We start from the raw sequence: 10,282 nt of genomic DNA, 5'->3' as shown, positions 1-10,282 counted from the left end.
TTCCAACATTCTATAGACTCTGGATCAATTGCTATGGATTGGAGGGTAGCTCATGTAACCCCACTTTTAAAAAAATGTGGGAGGTGCAACGAGACCTGGGTGTCAGTTATTGAAAGTTGGCATGCAGATGCAGCAGGCAGTGAAGAAGGCAAATGACATTTTGGCCTTCATAGCGAGAGGATTTGAGTATAGGAGCAGGGAGGTCTTACTGCAATTGTTCAGGGCCTTGGTGAGGTCACACCTTGAATATTGTGCACAGTTTTGGACTCCTAATCTGAGGATATTGAGGACGTGCAGCGAAGATTCACCAGACTGATTCCCAGGATGGCAGTACTGACATATGAAGAAAGACTGGATCGACTTGGCTTATATTTACTGGAATTAAGAAGAATGAGAGGGGATCTCATAGAAACATATAAAATTCTGACGGGATTGGACAGGTTAGATGCAGGAAGTCCAGAACCAGGGGTCACACTCTAAGGATAAGGGGTAATCCATTTAGGACCAAGATGAGGAGCAACTTCTTCACTCAGAGAATTGTGAACCTGTGGAATTCTCGACCACAGAAAGTTGTTGAGGCCAGTCCGACTAAAGGGATCAAGGGGTATGGAGAGAAAGCAGGAATGAAGTTGCATGTTCAGCCATGATCATATTGTATGGTGGTGCAGGCTCGAAGGGCCGAATGGCCTATTCCTGCACCTATTTTCTATGTTGCTATGTTTCTATGACAATCAGAAGGGTGTTGCTGTCGAGGTTTGTTTATTCCAGCTTGTATAATTGTCCGTGAAAGTCAGAGTGGGGAACAGCAGTGACCATGCAGACATCAATGCTCAAATCCTGGAAACTGATAACAGTTCAGTAAACGCAAGTTGTTCTGATCAGACGGTCCTGGACCCTGGGATAATCTGTGGGACAAGGAGTCAATGAGAAACTCATGTCCCAGGTGTTACTGGTGCCCTCTGACCTAGCCAATCCCTGGGTCCTTGCCAAGGACTTCCTCCCAGGTGTCAGCTGGCTCAGATACTTCCAACAAAATCCCTCCGATTATGTCAGAGTAGCTCTTTTTGCCAGTGATCCTGGTTCACCTGATGGCATTGCAGCCATTCTGGACCATCTCTCTGATTCTCAAGAAGGTGTACATTGCCCAACTCCAGAATCTTTCACCATCATGAGCAGCCCTCGAAATAGAGGAAGACTTGCTTCCACTCTAAAAGTGAGTTCTTAGGTGACTGAACAGTTCAATACGGGAATTACAGTCTCTGTCACAGGTGGGACAGACAGTGGTTGAAGGAAAGCGTGGTTGGGACTGGTTTGCCGCACGCTCCTTCCGCTGCCTGTGCTTGCTGTCTGCATGCTCTCGGCGATGAGACTCGAGGTGCTCAGCACCCTCCCGGATGCTCTTCCTCCACTTAGGGTGCTCTTTGGCCAGGGACTCCCAGGTGTCGGTGGGGATGTTGCATTTTATCAAAGAGGCTTTGAGGATGTCCTTGAAACGTTTCCTCTGCCCACCTGGGGCTCGCTTGCCGTCTAGGAGTTCCGAGTAGAGCATTTACTTTGGGAGTCTTGTGTCAGACATGCGAACAATGTGGCCCACGCAACGGAGCTGGTCGAGTGTGGTCAGTGCTTCGATGCTGGGGATGTTGGCCTGATCGAAGACACTGATGTTGGTGCTTCTGTCCTCCCAGAGGATTTGCAGGATCTTGTGGAGACATCGTTGGTGGTATTTCTCCAGCGACTTGAGGAATCTACTGTATATGGTCCATGTCTCCGAGCCATACAGGAGGGTGGCTATTACTACAGCCCTGTAGACCATGAGCTTGGTGCCAGATTTGAGGGCCTGATCTTCGAACACTATCTTCCTCAGGCGGCCGAAGGCTCAACTCCGCCTCCAGTTTGCCAGCACAGCCTTCAGGAGGAGGAGTGTTCGAAGATCCAGAACCTTTAATACTCAGGTGGCATCAGAATGTGTGGCCAGTAACATTACATGAAAAGAAACTAGTCGATATGTTTTGCACCCAGAATCTGCATTAAGCATTTACAGCTTAAATGGTTTACTATACAAGGGTAGCTCGATAGTATCTGTAGTTTCTTGTTGCGATCCAGTGATTTTTTTAAATCTGTAATTTCTTCTTCTGCTCGAGGTAGACGGTTGGTGTCAGGATGAGAGAGAGGAAACAGGCGATTTGATCAACCTACCTACAGATGAAAGTTGTGAGTAACTAAACCACGAGGACAAGTGGATCAAACACACAAGAGAGAGTACATCGCGACAGAAATTAAATCAATGTCAGCAGAGATGGCACAAAAGGAGGAAGCGCTGCGACTGAAATTCTCCTCACGCCATCCCTCTGTGTCCCATCCATTTCTCAGTGGCAACTCCACATCTTTTAATTTCTTTTAATTTGATGGCCAATAAACAAAGCCCCCGCCCCCACTCCCCCGCCCCCACAGACCCATCTAGACCTCATGTCCCTGCATTGGCATCAAGCACCAACCCTGCTCCAACTCCAGGCTCAGTCCGGCACTGCTCGGGGTTAAGTGCATTGCACCGGGTAAAGCCCAGTCTGCTCCAACCAGTGCCGGTCAGGGGTCCACCTCGGGACTAAATAGGAAAGTCTCAAGAAGGGTCGCTCCGGTTGTTGCCCTGAGACTTCCCAGAATTAAGAGGAAGTGTCCTCCCCTGGCACCAGCTGGCTCGGAGGAGTCCGTGCCGACTGGTGACAGGATCGCTCCCAATTCCTGAGGGACATCTAGGTTCCAAGGGCTGTCACTCCCAGGGAGGGGCTATGTGTGCCTCAGTGGCACCTCCCCCAAGAGGCTGGGGCTCATGTCTGGAGGGTCGAACTCAATCGGCTTTCGTGTTCATGAGCTCTTAGCTAATCGTTTCCTCATCTCTGTTCCCAGGGCCTCACTCTCAACTTTCCCTCTCAGTTCAGGCCGAGGAAGACACCCGGAGGCATCCCACCTTCGGAAGCCAAGCTGGGAGCCTGAGTCGGACCAGCACCTCCAGTCGTTTGGGCTTTTTCATGTATTTAACACAAGGGTGAGGAGTCTGAAACTGTGGGTTCCAGAAGTCCCTTCACTTGGGGGTTGAGTCTTTACTTGGGGTTTACTCAGGCTGTTGCTGTATTTATCTGACCAATTTCCAGGGCAGTTCGGGTAGACTTAATGTGCACCCTTCAGTTAAGGCCAAGGTAGGCAGCATCCATAGTGTCTCCCCGACCCTGCTTTCACACCTTGCAGTTTACTGTTATCTGGTGATCTTCAGTCGAGAAGGTATCAGAAGGAAGTTCACTGCCCAGTGAAACTAGTCCTGGTCTGTAGGGTTTGGTGCATGTCCCGAATTCCCCACCATCACTGGGGCTGGCTTTACTGACCAGCAGCCTAACACTTCGCAGGTGAGTTGAGGGAGCAATCCCTGTCAGAGTGAGGACCACCTTCAGAGAGCATCTACTGCAGCAACAAGCTGTGTGTGTGCCCTCAATGTAGGAGCAAGGTCTATCATCCAGTGGGTCTTGCAACGCCAATGGGCTTGGCCATGCAACATGAGGCTCCATGACCCAAGGAGGTGCTGCAGCAGAACCTTCATCATTCCCAGAATTGATGGAATGAATCACAGAATTGATGGAATGAATCCCAAAACCGCTCACCCTCAAGCAGCAGGTTTTAAAAATGCCAATGCGCAGACCCCACACCCATTCACGGAGCGGAGCGAGCTCTGCCCACACCAGGTGGTGCTCCGAGCATGGCTCCGGCTGTATGGAAACCGCCAGAATGTGGGTGACCTAAGCCCGGGAAATGTAAAGATACTTGTTTCTAAAACTTCCTCCTCTCGATGTTGTAGCCCACCCCATCTATAGGCCCCTTCCACTCACCATCACCAATCCTTTCTTATATTTAAGGATGGAGATGAAACATGTCCAGGGAACTATAGATCAGTCAGCTTAACATCGGGGGGTAGGAAAAATAATGCAATCCCTACTAAAGGAGAAAATAGAAGCACATCTAGAAAACAAAAATATAATAATGAATAGCAGCCTGGATTTCAAAAGGAAATGTCTTGCTTGACCAGCCTCATTGAAAAGGTAACAGAGAGAGTAGATAAGGGGAATGCAGTAGATGTCATTTAACTAGATTTTCAAAAAGCCTTCAATAAGGTACCACAAAATAGACTAAAATATAAGATCAGAGAAGCTGGAGTCAGGAGACAAGTAACAGATTGGATAGCTGGCTGGCCTCAAGACAGAAAGCAGAGAGTAGGGGTAAAGGGTAGCTGTTGACAGTGGCAGAATGTGGGGAGTGGTGTTCTCCAAGGGTCAGTGCTGGGACCAATGTTGTTCACAATTTATATGAATGATTTAGACTTTGGAATCAAAAACACAATTTCGAAATTTGCCGATGACAATAAACTGGAGGGTAGTCAATACTGAGGAGGACCGCAACAAATTATAAAGGAGGACATTAATAAACTTGCAGAATGGGCATATAATTGGCAAATGAATTTCAACACAGAAAAATGTGAGGTATTACATTTTGGTCGGATAATAAAGAGGTCACTTATTATTTGGATCGTGCGAGTCTGGGTGGGGTAGAGGAACAAAGGGATCTCGGAGTACAAATACACCAATTGATGAAAGTAGTGACACAGGGTAACAAGGCCATAAAATAAGCAAACCAGGCACTGGGGTTTATTTCTAGAGGGACAGAATTGAAAAGTAGCAAAGTTATGCTAAACTTGTATCGAACCTTGGTTAGACCACACTTGGAGCACTGCGTACAATTCTGGTCACCATATTACAGAAAGGATATAGAGGCACTGGAGCGGGTGCAGAGAAGACTTACAAGGATGATATTGAAATGCAAGGGTAAACCTATCAGAAAGGGATGAACAGGCTGGGTCTCTTTTTGCTTGATAAAAGAAGGCTGAGGGGTAACCAATAAAGGTCGTTAAAATGATGAAAGGTTTTGATAGAACAGATACAGAGAGAATGTTTTCACTAGTAGAGCATAACTAGAGGGCATCAATATAAGATAGTCACCCACAAATCAATTAGGAATTCAGAAGGAACTTCTTTACCCAGAGAATGGTGAGATGTGGAACTCACTACCCACAAGAAGTAGTTGAGGCAAATAGTATCGATGTATTTAAGGGGAGGCTAGATGAGATATGTGTGCGCACTAGGTCCGTGCAGCAGAGCTGGTCTCCAGTCATCTTGGTTAACCCTTGCCATTGGACAAGACCTAGCTCTGTCGAGCCCGTGTGGTGGCTGGTGTGCAGCGGCCACCAGATGTGAAAAACATCCACGCAGAGGCATCTTCCATCCTTGAGGGTATATTTCGAGTTCTTCATTGAAACACCTGTGAACGCATCCTTTTTTGGTGTGGAATCAAGTCATCCTCGTTTCGAGGGACTGCCTATTACGTTTGATTGAGGAGCATATAAGGGAGAAGTGAATAGAGGGTTATCCTGATAGTTAGATGAGGGGAGACAGGTGGAGGCTCAAGTGGAGTATAAATGCTAGCATGGACTGGTTGGGCCGAATGGCCTGTGTCTGTGCTGATGTAATCATTCACCTCCATTAGCATTTCCAAGGCTTTATCCGGACCGTAATGCTCTTTGCACCATGCTAGCCCGTCATTCCCGATTAGGACCTGAAATGCAGGGCAGAAACCTTTGATACCCTGTCCAGCTCCACTTCCCCAAGCAGTGATCAGCAGCCTCGGGGTGTGAATGGTACAATAGGACAGTGTACACTTTCAAACTCAGTGAGGGGCAAGTCAGCATGTCTACAGGCAGACTGTATGACAGTAGTCGGGTATTTCTACAGTGTGGGACCCCCTCCTGGGTCCCTCTGTCAAGTTGACATGTTGCTCCCCATTGGTGCTTGAACGACGTGGTGACACTCTCGCTGCCACATTTAGCCGGGGTGGACATCATCATCATAGGCAGTCCCTCGAAATAGAGGAAGACGTTCGTCCACTCCTGAAGTGAGTACTTTGGTGGCTGAGTAGTCCAATATGAGGGCCACAGACTCTGTCACAGGTGGGACAGATAGTCGTTGAGGGGAAGTCTGGGTGGGCCTGTTTGCCGCATGCTCTTTCCGCTGTCTGCGCTTGATTTCCACACGCTCTTGGCGTTGAGACTTGAGGTGCTCATCACCCTCCCGATGCACTTTCTTCACTTAGGGCGGTCTTTGGCCAGGGACTTCCAGGTGTCAGTGATGATGTCGCACTTTATCAGGGAGGCTTCGAGGGTGTCCTTGCACCGTTTCCGCTGCCCACCTTTGGCTCATTTGCCATGAAGGAGCTCCGCATAGTTCACTTGCTTAAGGAATCTCGTGTCTGACATGCGAACGATGTGGCCTGCCCAGCGAAGCTGACCGAGTGTGGTCAGTGCTTCACTGCTGGGAATGTTTGCCTGGACATTGACGCTAATGTTTTTGCACCTGTCCTCCGAGGGGATTTGTAGGATCTTGCAGAGACATCGTTGGTGATATATCTCCAGCGAATTGAGGTGTCTTCTGTACATCATCCATGCCCCTAAGCCGCACAGGAAGGTATTACTACAGCCCTGTAGAGCATGAGCTTGGTGGTAGATAAACGCCCTCCACCAGCCTGTCCTTGCCACAAAGCACTGTCCCCCAGTCATCAAGTTCCATGGCGTGACCCCCGACAACCTGGACCATTTCCCTTCCCTCAGGAGCCTCTTATCAACAAAAGCAGATGTTGATGCGGAGATTCAACACTGCCTCCAGTGCGCCAGTGCAGCCTTCGGCCACCTGAGGAAAAGAGTGTTTGAAGTCCAGGCTCTCAAATCTACCACTAAGCTCATGGTCTACAGGGCTGTAGTAATACCCGCCCTTCTGTATGGCTCAGGGGCATGGACGATATACAGAAGACACCTCAAGTCGCTGGAGATATATCACCAATGATGTCTCCGCAAGATCCTTCATATCCCGTGGGAGGACAGACGCACCAACATCAGTGTCCTTGCGTAGGCTAACATCCCTAGCATGGGCAGGTCACTTAGTTTGCATGCCAGACACGATACTCCCAAAGCAAGCGCTCTATGCGGTGCTCCTTCATGGTAAACGAGCCAAAGGTGGGCAGCGGAAACGTTACAAGGACACCCTCAAAGCCTCCCTGGTGAAGTGTGACCTCACCACCGACACCTGGGAGAACCTGGCCGAAGACCGTCCTCGGTGGAGAAAGAGCATCCAGGAGAGCGTTGAGCTCTTCGAATCTCAACGCTGCGAGTGTGAAGAGGTCAGGCACAGGCAGCGGAAGGGGCGTGTGGTAAATCAGTGTCACCCCACCCTTCCCCCGATGAATGTCTGTCCCACCTGTGACAGGGTCTGTGCCTCCCGTGTTGGACTGTTCAGCCACAAAAAAACTCACTTTAGTCGTGGAAGCAAGTCTTCCTCGATTCCGAGAGGCTGCCTATGATGATCGATAGAGAAGCATATAAGGGAGAAGTGAATCGAGAGTTATCCTGATAGTTAGATGAGGGGACACAGGGGGAGGCTCATGTGGAGTATAAACGCTAGCATGGACTGGTTGAGCCAAATGGCCTGTTTCTGTGCTGTAATCCGATGTAATCATTCACCTCCATAAGACTTTACAATGCTTTATCCAGACCGTAATGTCCTTTGTACCATCTAGTCCATCATTCCCGATTAGGACCTGGAATGCAGGGCAGTAACCTTTGATACCCTGTCCAGCTCCACCTCCCCAAACAGTGATCAGCAGCCTCGGGGTGTGAATGGTACAATAGGACATTGTCGACTTTCAGACTCGGTGAGGGGCAAGTCAGCATGTCTACAGACAGACTGTATGACAGTAGTCGGGTATTTCTACAGTGTGGGACCTCCTCCTGGGTCCCTCTGTCAAGTTGACGTGTTGCTTCCCATTGGTGCTTGAACGACGGGGTGACACTCTTCATGCCACATTTGGCCGGGGTGGACATCATCATCATAGGCAGTCCCTCGGAATAGAGGAAGACATTCGTCCACTCCTGAAGTGAGTACTTTGGTGGCTGAATAGTCCAACAAGAGAGCCACAGACTCTGTCACAGGTGAGACAGATAGTCGTTGAGGGTAAGGGAGGGTGGGCCTGGTTTGCCGCATGCTCTTTCCGCTGTCTGCGCTTGATTTCCACACGCTCTTGGCGTTGAGACTCGAGGTGCTCATCACCCTCCTGATGAACTTTCTTCACTTCGGGCGGTCTTTGGCCAGGGACTCCCAGGGGTCAGTGACGATGTCGCACTTTATTAGGGAGGCTTCGAGGGTGTCCTTGCACCGTTTCCGCTGCCCACCTTTGGCTCATTTGCCGTGAAGGAGCTCCGCATAGTTCACTTGCTTAAGGAATCTCGTGTCGGACTTGCGAACTATGTGGCCTGCCCAGCGAAGCTGACCGAGTGTGCTCAGTGCTTCAGTGCTGTGGATGTTAGCCTGGACGTGGACGCTAATGTTGGTGCGCCTGTCCTCCGAGGGGATTTGTAGGATCTTGTGGAGATATCGTTGGTGATATATCTTCATCGAATTGAGGTGTCTTCTGCATATCGTTTATGTTTCTAAGTCATACAGGAGGGTATTATTACAGCTCTGTAGAGCATGAGCTTGGTGGTAGATAAACGCCCTCCACCAGCCTGTCCTTGCCACAAAGCACTGTCCCCCCAGTCATCAAGTTCCATGGCGTGACCCCCGACAACCTGGACCATTTCCCTTACCTCAGGAGCCTCTTGTCAACAAAAGCAGATGTTGGTGCGGAGATTAAACACCACCTCCAGTGCGCCAGTGCAGCCTTCGGCCACCTGAGGAAAAGAGTGTTTGAAGTCCCGGCTCTCAAATCTACCACTAAGCTCATGGTCTACATGGCTGTAGTAATACCCGCCCTCCTGTATGGCTCAGGGGCATGGACGATGTACAGAAGACACCTCAAGTCGCTGGAGATATATCACCAATGATGTCTCCGCAAGATCCTTCATATCCCGTGGGAGGACAGACGCACCAACATCAGTGTCCTTGTGTAGGCTAACATCCCCAGCATGGGCAGGTCACTTAGTTCGCATGCCAGACACGATACTCCCAAAGCAAGCGCTCTATGCGGTGCTCCTTCATGGCAAATAAGCCAAAGGTGGGCAGCGTAAATGTTACAAGGACACCCTCAAAGCCTCCCTGGTGAATGTGACCTCATCACCGACACCTGGGAGACCCTGGCCGAAGACCGTCCTAGGTGGAGAAAGAGCATCCAGGAGAGCGTTGAGCTCTTTGAATCTCAACGCTGCGAGCGTGAAGAGGTCAGGCACCGGCAGCGGAAGGGGCGTGTGGTAAATCAGTGTCACCCCACCCTTCCCCCGACGAATGACTGTCCCACCTGTGACAGGGTCTGTGGCTCCCGTGTTGCACTGTTCAGCCACAAAAAAACTCACTTTAGTCGTGGAAGCAAGTCATCCTCGTTTCGAGGGACTGCCTATTATGTTTGATTGAGGAGCATATAAGGGAGAAATGAATAGAGGGTTCTCCTGATACTTAGATGAGGGGAGACAGGGGGAGGCTCGAGTGGAGTATAAACGCTAGCATGGACTGGTTGAGCCGAATGCTTGTTTCTGTGCTGTAATCCGATGTAATCATTCACCTCCATCAGCCTTTACAAGGCTTTATCCAGACCGTAATGTCCTTTGTACCATGTTAGCCCATCATTCCCGATTAGGACCTGGAATGCAGGAAGGTAATCTTAGATACCCGTTCCAGCTCCACCTCCCCAAACAGTGATCATCAGCCTCGGGGTGTGAATGGTACAATAGGACAGTGTACACTTTCAGACTCAGTGAGGGGCAAGTCAGCATGTCTACAGACGGACTGTATGACAGTAGTCGGGTATTTCTACATTGTGGGACCCCCTCCTGGGTCCCTCTGTCAAGTTGACGTGTTGCTTCCCATTGGTGCTTGAACGACAGGGTGACACTCTTGCTGCCACATTTAGCCGGGGTGGACATCATCAACATAGGCAGTTCCTCGGAATAGAGGAAGACGTTCGTTCACTCCTGAAGTGAGTGCTTTGCTGGCTGAATAGTCCAATGTGACAGCCACAGACTCTGTCACAGGTGAGACAGATAGTCGTTGAGGGTAAGGGAGGGTGGGACTGGTTTGCCGCATGCTCTTTCCGCTGTCTGCGCTTGATTTCCGCATGCTCTCGGCGTTGAGACTTGAGGTGCTCAATGCCCTCCTGATGCACTTTCTCCACTGAGGGCAGTCTTTGGCAAGAGACTCCTAGGTGTCAG

The sequence above is a fragment of the Pristiophorus japonicus genome, chromosome 3 (genome assembly GCF_044704955.1).
Source record: "Pristiophorus japonicus isolate sPriJap1 chromosome 3, sPriJap1.hap1, whole genome shotgun sequence".
In the NCBI taxonomy this organism is placed as follows: domain Eukaryota; kingdom Metazoa; phylum Chordata; class Chondrichthyes; family Pristiophoridae; genus Pristiophorus; species Pristiophorus japonicus.
Note: the sequence above shows the minus strand (reverse complement) of the source record.